The 11,484-nt window shown below is 32.5% G+C and overlaps 1 long non-coding RNA gene across 4 annotated transcripts; it reads left to right on the forward strand.

Annotated features, from left to right (window-relative positions):
- Positions 1-6,730: 6,730 nt before the first annotated feature.
- LOC102670525 (uncharacterized) lies at positions 6,731-11,126 on the forward strand. 4 transcript variants are annotated; one of them, XR_005888359.1, is made up of 4 exons: positions 6,731-6,973; positions 7,051-8,711; positions 9,192-9,277; positions 10,840-11,126. It is a non-coding gene; the product is annotated as an uncharacterized lncRNA (long non-coding RNA). The 4 variants fall into 4 exon arrangements; XR_005888360.1 differs by having other exon boundaries at positions 7,051-9,277; XR_418101.3 differs by lacking the exon at positions 10,840-11,126 and having other exon boundaries at positions 9,192-10,811.
- Positions 11,127-11,484: the final 358 nt, after the last annotated feature.

Raw genomic sequence — 11,484 nt, forward strand, 5'->3', positions numbered from 1 at the left:
AAATGTGTGATTAATTCTTGATGTGACATTATTTGTGTTGTAAGCTGTGAATTGTACAATAACCCGACCAGTGTTATCTTGAGAAAAGTGTAAATGCGCAGTGTTAAAGAGAAAGTGTAGGTTTCCTATTTAGGAACCAGTGTTAAAGAGAAAGTGTATGTTCCTATATAGGAACCAGTGTTAAATTGTAGTGCAATATGTTGTACGTGTTTAAGACACGAGTGTGAGGTCGTGGGTATTGTATAATTCACTAGCAGTGTCTGTGTGCTAAAATGATTTTAGGGGTTGGACCTGAATCAGGAGGGAGAGGCCCTGACGGACTCTTCAGAGTGTAGGCCATGGGGGTCATCGGGTTTGAGTGCTCCTTTAAGCCTATGTTGATCCCATATGGTTGGAGCATTCTCGCAAAACATCGTGACCCTGACTGGTCTCCCTATGATCTTACTTAGTGAGAGTGACCTGACAAACCCATTGTGTGGTGTGTCTTGTTATGTACTCCTAAGCGCCCCAGGGTGGTTTTTCACTGACATGGTACCACATTGCATATAGGCTTGAGTCTTAGCCTAACTGTCGCATACGCTTGCTAATTGTTTATTATGAAATTAATGTGTTATTATGTCTTGATCGGAGTGTGTGATTCCTGTGTATAATGATTGATGATTGAAAGGTGTGATTGATGAATGACAAAGTGATGAAATAATGTGAGATATGCTAAGTAAATTGTATTTGGCTACTATATGTTGTGTTGTTTCTCTCTAGTAGTTAGCAATGTGATAACTCACTCCCGGTTTGCTGTTTGTGTTTGGATCCTGTGATGATCTTGAACTTTGTGTTCGGGGGAGCAGATGAATAGGTGGATGACTATGAAGAACCTCATGCTAGAGGACACGGGAATACCACGCTCTGATAGGATGTGACATTAGGATATAGGTTCTATATTAATTGTATGAGACTTATATGATTTTCTTTGAGTCGAGATGACTTTTTATTTATTTGGACAAGTTTGAATATGATGTAGAAGAAAGTGAATGCGAGCCTTTTACCCATTTGAAAAGCTTGTATTTAAAAATGTTTTAAAAATACTTTTAATTAATATTTGAATTTTTATTCCTTTATTAATATATATGTGAGGGGTAGAGGGTGTCACATTTTCCATTTTTGCTTCGTCCACTCTTTCTCTCTTGCATTTTTTCCATTTCTTATTCTCTTCTATTCCCGTTCTCACTCTATTCACTCTTTCACTCCATTCACATGGGTTTTTGTTTTGCTTCCTGCTGGCTTAGCTTTTTGTTTTGTATTTTACTTCCTTTTCATTCTCGGCCCCTTGCATGTAATTGTTTTTTTTTGTTATTTAAATTTTTTATTTGGTTTTTATGTATATTGCTTTCGACTATTCAACCTGAAAAAATGCGTGACCTATGTCATACCTACCTTTTCTTTGTCTCCTGCTATTCTGATCTAGCTATGGAACCAAGCCTTCTTTCTTCCTTTATGTTTTGAATGCATGCACGAATATATTTTGACTCATTACTATTGTCAACTGTTATAAATATTGTTTTGTTATTTTTTTACCAGCAGACAACGAATACACAATTTCCTTTGTTATTTGATTGTTAATCTACATTCCAGTCGAAAGATACTTTATGTCAGCATCCTGTTAAGTTTGGCATGAGTATCACCCTAAAAGTTTGATCCAAAAGATTAAAGGCACATTTACAGCAGTAAGAATGCTGCAAAATGAAACCTTTATGTCACAAACAATGTACATACAACTTTTTTTTTTCATTTTAATATGTTGTTGTCATTCTCCACATATTTTAGACGTTCCTATTTCACTGCCATACTTGATTTTCATTTTTGCATTTCCTCTCACTGCAGATTGAATATCCAACTCACACTAATTCATTAATCCTACAGTTCACTGCAGTATTCCACAATGATATGGTAATGTTACATACTAATTGTTTTTATTCTTCATGCTGTTTTATATTTGCTTTCTTGCTATAATTATTTGCAGGACATTATAGAAGTGCCCACTTTTTACCACCAACAATGGGCACTAGAATACCCTGAGTTTGTCAACTTTAGATATGATGGAACAATATACCAAATCAGGCTAAGGCAGCATCGGGCAAAAGTCTACTTTGCGGAAGGGCTGAAAGAATTCAGAAAAGATTTATCAATTTACGAATTTGTGATCAGTAAATTCTTGGCATGCAATAGCAAATCCATGTTTGATCTTTATTTCGTTTCCTCACTGGAATGCTAGACTTGCAGAAGGCCAGAAGTTATGTCATGACAACATATTTGGACACTTGAAATCACACAATCAATTCTTGGTGCACCAGGACCACTGGTAACAATGAAAACCTCTTCAATGTTGCTTATTAATTCATGCTTATATATCATGCTATTTTTTTCCCATGCAGAGACTCCCCAATTGTGTCATGACACATGTAAATGCCTGCGGTCAACACATGACCATTCTCAGGAGATTTGGACCTCCATTATAGTGGAATGTTGTGGTGGTTGATGGTGGAGTTAGGCGCAGATATGTTGTCCAATCATGGTATCAATTCCTTGCAGATAATGATTTCTCCCACGGTGATGAAGTCTCCTTCTATTACAGGACCATTGATAAAATATGGGAAATTGTCATCTGCCGAAGAAAGAATTAGGAGTATTAGAGTTAGCTTATGTACTTTGATTTTTCTATCTTTTTGTCTTTTATGAACATTTTGTCAATTACATGGTCTCTTTCTTATTTACTTATTTGACTTTGAACATCAGATATATTATAAATGTTTAATCTTTTTTATTTTTCACATTAGCATAAATTTTATTTCTCTTTTACACATCATTATTGGTTCATAAAAACATTTTTATTTTGTTTTCTGCCAGAGTTAAACATCCTACGCATGGAGTATATTTCTTATGCAGTTGAGATGTATTCCACATAAATTTTGGCTTTCAAATTTTGTTTTGTCATATGACATTGTTAAGGAATGTATCAGTGAGTTTTGAGTTTTCATGGTTTGAATTTGAATGAAATGAGTCTGTTTTATTTAATCTGATGTATTAGTAATTTATAACTGTTGTACTACGAATTTATTGTTTAGTTAACTGAACATTGTTGATGGAGGGATATTGTTGTCTACTCTGCTCATCTTACACATTCCCTGCTATGCTCATCTCATATTTATTTGCTGCTTATTCTAGTGCTTATGTTTTACAGACCATGTAATATCCATGTTCTGTTTTCAGATTTACTTGATCAGAAAAAAAAACTTATCCCACCATGCTGTGACCTTTCAATATTTTTGCTTCTAATTATTGAACATTTAAGTTTTTTAAAGTTACGGGGAAAAGTTTTTTGTTTTTTCCTAACCTTTGTGTTTTGCATTTTCGTTTCCCACAAAATTACCCTTCTTCACTAAATAAGAAAGCCAATAGTAACATAAGCAATGGATTCTCTCATTCCCATTCTGCATTTGGAAAACAACAGCACAGAGTAAAAAAAAGAAATAAAATATACAAAAAATTAAAGATTTAACAAAAATTGTGGATTTTTTAAGATATAAAAACCAAATATTTATATTTTGCAATAAAGAGATCATATTTGTGAATTTTTAAAAATAGAATAATCAAATGTTTTAATTATAAAATAAAGAGATCAAATTGTAGATTAAATAAAATTAAAAAAATAAAATTGCATTTAAGTTTAGCAATTTTTAACTATTAAAATCCTATATGTTTAAATTAATTTAAGCTGCATATTTTTTTACATTCAAATTGCTAGAATAGTTTTTTAACTTTAAATTACAAAGAGCATTAACTTTGTGTCCTGTAATCATATAGTAACTAAAATTGTTCTAAAACATTATTTTTTATACATGATTATAATTGTTTTTTTGCTGAATTAGATTAAAATTTATTTAGGATAAGAAAAGGTTATTTTTAAATAATATTATCTATAGAGATTACAAAATTATTTAATATAATAACAAATTATTTTTATAGACTGAAACATTTTTTAAAACAAAGACTAAAACATTATTTTTTTTATAAGTGTAAATTATCTTTTATAATGAAAATATTACTTTCATATGCCCACTAATTTTTTTTAAAACAAACACTACAAAATTATTTTACAAAAAAACTTATTTTTTTTAAGTGTCAATTATCTTTTACAATGAAAATATTACTTTCATATGTCTATTAATTATGAAAATTTAGTCCCTCTTCACAATAAAATACATGTAAAATAAAAATTTTCCTGCAAAACCACAATATTTTTTAATTTATTTCCTATGTTTCTTTTACATAATTTAAATTAATTTTAAAATGTTTTCAACACAATCAACTCTTGATACAAATTATCTTTATGTTATATACAAACAGTACCCTGACAAATGTCACTTACAGTAAAATTATACAAATAGCACCCTGACAAATATTATTTATGTCACTTACACTCTAATGATACAAACAGCACCCTGACAAATAGTATTTATTTCGCTTACAGTAAAATACCGACCCGTGCATCGCACAGGGCACTCCGCTAGTTATATTACTAAAGTATTCTTTTTATTATTAAAAAATTATTATATTTTACGTCAACAATCAAATTTTTCATGCTTCCACTAAATCCATGTATTACAATTATCAAATTTTAATATATAACAAATTGATATGTCATTATTTTCTCCTATTTCTTAACCCTTTTTGTCACCAATTTAATTACTGATTTACTCTAATTGTTAAATTTATTATTCAGTTTTATCAATTGGGCCCACTTGAATAATTTGATGTTTTTAATGCAATTTCAAGATAATTATAAGCAATTGGGCCGAGTCAGATTGGATTTGAAGAGAGAAGACAATTTTATTAAATTTCGTCTAATTTCATTTTATGGCGTTCAATTATTTTTATTTCGTTTTAGGCCAAAATAATGTAATAGGGCCCAGTGACTTTGAGTGACTCTTATAAATAACAGTCTTGGGATTTGTGTAAAGGCTATTCTATTATTCAGGAGTTTTAGGGTTTTACGTTTTGAGCTTGATATTACTGTTCACGTGAATGCAATTTTCCATTCTCTGCTTCTAATTTCAATTTCGTTTTTATTCCTTCTTTCGCCTTTAGCTTCATTTACGTTTTCTGTCTTTAGCTTCATTTACGTGTTCTGTCTTTAGCTTCATTTACGTTTTTGCTTCTAGTTTCATTTATGTTTGCTGCTTTTGTTGAACTTATGGAAGGCTAAAATTCTAGTGTTGTTTCCCTCTGAGGATGAAGCGTAATTCTCTTTGAGGTTCTGTTTTTGATGTTGCTCTCTTATCGGTTTTCCCTTCACCAATTAACCCACATGCGTTTTGTTAATTTGTGCACGCTTCGTGTTCGATTAATTACCTCTATGCTTAAATTACGTTCGTGCTTAATGAACAAGGGGTTAATTGGTGTATGTGTGCTTAATCACATATTGATAATCCTAAATTGATTTTCGCTTAGTAAATTAAATTAGGGTTGGATTAAGTGGTTAACTGCTAGGGGTGAAATCCTCACAACCTAGGATAAGAGAATAGCTTCTGAATCAGAGGAAACAACACGTTTTTAATACTATTAATTTCGTATTCCAATCTACTTGTTCTTAAATTCACAAAACAAACCCCCCCAATCGCTACTGTTACTGTTATAACGAAGCATATTATGAACATTTGGTTAGTCATTGCTCGTTGGGAAACGACCTAGGATCACTTCCTAGTTACTGCATTTTAATGTTTATTTGATTCGGGTACGGCCTCGATCATAAACTCATTACAACACAAAATAGAAAGGATATTTCAATCAAAACTCACGACACCAACTACTTGCAACTTTTTAAAATATCCTCCTAACTCAAGATACGCGAGAATCTTGTTTAATTACCTCTTAAAAAATATGAGAATATATATTCTCATTTCTACATTCTCAAAATTCAATAAGATTTTGTGAAACAAACACTCCCATGGTAAATGATTTTGCCCTGCATGTATTCTCTGCTTCTTTGGAGATAATTTTATACAAGGCACTATCAATCCTTATATGTAAGCACATCTTCAATAAGAATTTGAACCATGGTTTATTACATGGTGAGATACTTGCTTGTACTTTTCACTAAACCCAACTCAAATATGTATATCCTAATAAATTATTGTAACTCATTTTAACTTTAATGAATGAATCATTTGTATATAACTTTCATATTTTGAGAAAATTTTAAAAATAAAGTATCAAAGATGATATACTTCAAAATTAAATAAAACCATTGAAAAGATAAGGGAAATTTTCAATTTATTAAGTTTTTACTTCTCTTATAATTTAAAATAAAATAATAAAGTTATATATGTCAATAGTATTCAATAAGAATATATTTAAACTTTTATAATGTTAATTTTTTTTAAGGGATAAATATGCTTTTAGTTCTCCATCTTTTTGACATTTCTGATTTCAGTCCTTACACTTTGTGGAGGCTAGTCAAAGTCCACAAACTTTTATTCCGTCCTTTGTTTTCGTCCTCGCCGTCACTTTTACCGTTAAGTGTCTACATGTGTGTACACATGGCTTGTACCTAAATGCCATGGTGTAACAACGCCAATGTGGGTTTAACATCTCCCTATGGTTCATTTTAAATTCCCATTATATATTAATAGGTTTTGGTTTAAAAAGCTTTCTTATCCTACCCCATGACCTCATTCACGAGCCCCACCATTCACGAGGCTATTGTTTGTCGCCCCAACTCACGATGTCACCTCATAGAGTAGAATCATCAGCATCAAGAGGGTTGTCTTTAGCTGACCGTGCTGCATCATTGTCATCATACTCGACACCCATTATATTTGGATGGAGAAAATGTTTGTGTGATGATAGGGAGGTGTTGGTTACTTCGCATAGCTCAAAAAATCCTGAACTATTGCTTTGGGGTTGCCCTAATTGGAAGGTGAAATACCTTGTCTTTCTTCTAATTTGTTAGATCCTTTTATTCTTATTTAGGTTTTTTTGTGGCTAATGTTGCAGAGAGGGTTAACAATGGGACGATATTGTGTAACCACTTTCACTGGGCTGATGAAATTGATGGTGGTATTGATGAAGTTTTTACAGAAGCAATGGATGAGCACAAGAAGAGGATTATGAGGATGCAAATAAAGCTGAACTCTGAAAGTAAGAAGGGGCAGATGCTATCTGTTGTAACTTTACTATCCTGGTTGTTGTGTTTGTTTGGAGAGATGATATGTGTCATGAGTTGTTGCACGAGTAGAGGGTAGGATTGTGTGACTTGTTCGGTGTATTTTGGGTTGTTGAAGTGAATGATGTTGCTTTAGATTAGGATACTGTCTAAGTCAATGTAATTGTCAGGAGCTTTAAATGTTATTGTGGTATTGCATTTTAATTAGTGCTTGTGTATGTGTTTGCGTGTAAGAAGATGATTGTGTTTTGGATTTGTCATTAATTGTCTACTTTGTCATTTATTTAAGAATTGGTACATTTTGCATTTGAATTCATTTTGAATCAAGACAAATATATTATTACCATATCCAAATATTAACAATTGACAAATATATTTAGGACAACATGACCATTATGTAAACACCACTACTAAAAAAACTACATTCTATGACAGCGAAACAATGGTGGTTCCCAAAAACCGTTTTAGAATGTGTTGCGGTGGAAATTTTATAATATAATCAACTCCGACGACGACGATTTTATAAAGACTGTATTAGAAAGTCAAGTTCAATGGCGGTTAATTATATCACCATCGTCGAATGCTTTGAAATTTTTAACACTATCTGTATCCCTCTATCTATCTCTCTCTCACACACTTTAATTTGTTTGTATCTCTTTCACCTACATGAATGGTGCGTGCCACGGCAACGAGGACCACATCATTGTCATCTTGTCAGAGCATGCGTCGGCCTTCAGCATCTCGTTGGAGTCCCGTCGCACCCTCCTCGACATCAACCGTGCCTCACGCAATACATTCTCCATAATCCGCGACAACAGGAGCATGCACCAGGCCCTCTCCTCCAACAACAACAACCACCACTACAACGGCGATGAAGACGACAATGACGAGGAGGATGACAATGACGTCAACCACGATGGCTCGGGATCAAATTCTTTGTAGCAGCAAAAGATCAACTGCGGCACGATGGAGGAGGCAAACATGGAGGTGCAGATGGAGACCTTGCTGGGGTGGGCGTGGCTGGTGAGGTGAGGTGGACTTGGCAATGCAAAAGGGTTGACCCGCAAGAATGCTGTGAGCCATCTCTAGATTTAAGTTGGAAGAAGACCGAAGAAGTGAGGGATTTACTGCTCAAACTTCAATTTCCTGCTTTTGTTCTTAATTTGTGCATATTGATTCTCTGAATGGCTTCTGTGAGTTTGGTTTTGGTAAACTAGGGTTTTGAAAGGGAATTGTGCTTCTCGCAGAGAAATCTTTTGTTTTGTGTGTTAAATAAGCTATTGGATTTAGTTATCTAGTTTTGCAATATGATGGGTTAAGAGGATTGAAGAAATTTGAAAACTTAAGAAAGTTGGAGAATTTCAGACACAAAGTGTTTAACATGGGTTCGGCTAATGGTGAAATTTCACTTTCGGAACTTGGGTTGCGAGACAGGTTGGTCTCAAAGTCATTCAAGATATGGGATATCTCAGCGTGCTCATTACCATTTCAGGTTTTTAATTTCATTTTCAATAATAATTTTGATTTCTAAATGTTTGTAGCTTGTTTTGAAAATCCTTTTAAATTTTGTGAGCTATAAGTTGCAATTTCATAGAAACTTGTTGTAACTTGTAAATGACACACATTTGAGTTGCTTTAGGTGAACAAGAGAACGCCAATGCTCTTATTTGTTAACGTGTTCCAATAGGAGATATGCTAAGGAATATTTGATTTTACATTTTGTTGATTGTTGTGTTGCCCTTATTTTCTTAATATGTTTAGTGGATATGTAAGCAATAATGAATACTGGGTCTTGTGATTGTTTTGTTGACTTTGTGTGCAGTTCACTGTAAATATTCAGTCAAGTTAGAATTTATCTATGACTATTGATAGACAATGTTTTTCCTTTATCTTAAGAACATTTAAACTTATAGCTTGTTTCATGGCCTAATATTAGAATGTGTGTCCATAATTGTTTCAATGAACTTGACAGGAAAATATATGTCTAATATGTGGTGATAAAGGAGATTTGAAGAGCCTCATATATTGCGACCAGTGTAAAGCTTGTGCTGAGCATAGGTATTTGTACTGTGAGTTGTCATCCTTACTTTTAAATATCGACAATACTTTGATTTAGGGTTAAAATAATTAATTGGGATTTTATTTTTTTTATTTGATTTTGAAATGTACATAATTTTTTCAACCAAAAGTATGTGGTCTACATTTTATCAGAAAAGTATATATCTATGTATTAATAAAATTTAAAATTCATCCAGTGTTGGTGTTAGAATCTATACTATTGCTAAACAAGAAGGTATTACATTATTGGGGCAACAAAAATGTAAAACAAAAAGTATTATCAGATAATACCATATGGTTTGTTAGTGTATTATTTTTCACATTATGTGATATAGAAGAACAAAATTTGAATTTGATATATTTGTCTCTCCAGTGTTTATATATTGGAAAAAAAAAAGTAGGAAGTTATGGTTACTCTATAATTTTCAACATTTACACTAATTTCTTTATTGTCCAACAAGATTTCAAGAATAAGGTAAAAATATTGAGACTCACATTATAATATGAGATAGAATATGTTAATTTGGTATTGAATAAGAGAAAACTTGAAAACTAGAACTAATGAACTGACTGATTGTATGCATACATTATATGTTCTAACATGTTCTCAAGCTTAAGCATATATATTAATTATTTTTATCTTGTAAGTTGTAAAATATATAGTTGATTTGAGGAGTTAGCAAAAATATCTGCCAAAAAATTGCAGCAGGAATTTCTCAGGAGTTGTGTTTTTAGTTTTACCCGTATAAATCTACCAACAATATTAATTTGCTTGGTCTTTTATTGAATGACTATATTTAGAAGCTATATGTATAGAATTGTAGATTATAAATTATCCCTTTATGAGTTTCATTGACTATGACGCATATTTTCAATTCTAAAGTATCTATCTTTAGTGTATGAATTCAAATATTGCACTTCTCATTGAGTATAAAACATGGGAACTACAACATGTGAAATCTTATGGTCAATGCAGTCACTGAAAAAGGTGAACATATGTTGACATGGGTTACAGCTAGAGTAATCACTCAAATTACAGTGTGGACATGTGTTTACTTTCTAAACATTATTGTGTTCACAGACACAGGCACAAACATACAACATTCCTCTTCCTTAACAAGAACTAGTCATGGTAAATGAAATTGTAGTTTACAAACATATTTATCAGACTACTTTGTTTTCCATTGTTGTTCTTTGCTTGACTTTTGACGGTGATTTTGCATCCATCTACATCTTATGCACTGACTTGGTGAACTTTGTTACTTGTTGATATTCGTATGTTGGTCACGGGGCAAAAATAATTGTGTTGGGGATCCAATGGATTGGTCATGGTGGTACTATTGCTCAACGTCAATGGCATGATTGTTGCCTGATCCAGCGGTTTTATTTTTTAGTTTTTTATTTGCTTCATTATTTCTAGTTTCCGGAGCTCTAATTGACTGAAATATAAAATGAGAATGCTAGCTTGAAGCAATAATATAGAATGGTTTTGTGATTCTTAATTTAATCAATATATTTTCTTGATTTTCTTTTAGGTCACTATTTTATGTTTTGTTTTGTAGGAAAAGATGGAACATAGTACTTTCTCCTCCACATTTTGGTTTGAACAATGCCTTTTCACTTACCACCTGGCACTACTGAGGCACAACACAAACACTTGTCATAAGAATGAATGAATATAATGCCTATTGCCCATTAACATTTTCTTTTTCAAGTCTTGTTCAGTGTTAGCACTGGAAGAGCTAGCACTTGTTGGACAAGTGGTCTCAGATATCTTAAGAATGGAGAGTTGAATTAAAATATCACAAACTATTCCCCAATTAAAAATTCTACTTTGATTTTAACCCAAGTCCCAAGATTCCTTTTAAAATGAATTCCTAAATAATAATTCAAATTAAACTTACTGAATAGAAACAATAAGCAACAATAAATAAAAGAGTTTAAGGGAAGAGAAAGTGCAAACACAGTTTTTATACTGGTTCGGCAAAGTCCGTTGCCTACGTCCAGTCCCCAAGAAATCCGTTTGGAAGTTCCACTATCTCACAAATCCTTTACACTTTCTGAAACACACAAGGACAACCCTTCCTTTGTGCTCAGATGCTTTACAAAAAGAGACTCACAATCTCTTAGCCCTTTTTTTTAGAAGTAAGAAGAAGAAGAAGAAATGATCTCTCTTGAAAGAGACAGATGTTATAATGAAGCCCTCA

Source organism: Glycine max, chromosome 14, assembly GCF_000004515.6.
Source record: "Glycine max cultivar Williams 82 chromosome 14, Glycine_max_v4.0, whole genome shotgun sequence".
Lineage (NCBI taxonomy): Eukaryota > Viridiplantae > Streptophyta > Magnoliopsida > Fabales > Fabaceae > Glycine > Glycine max.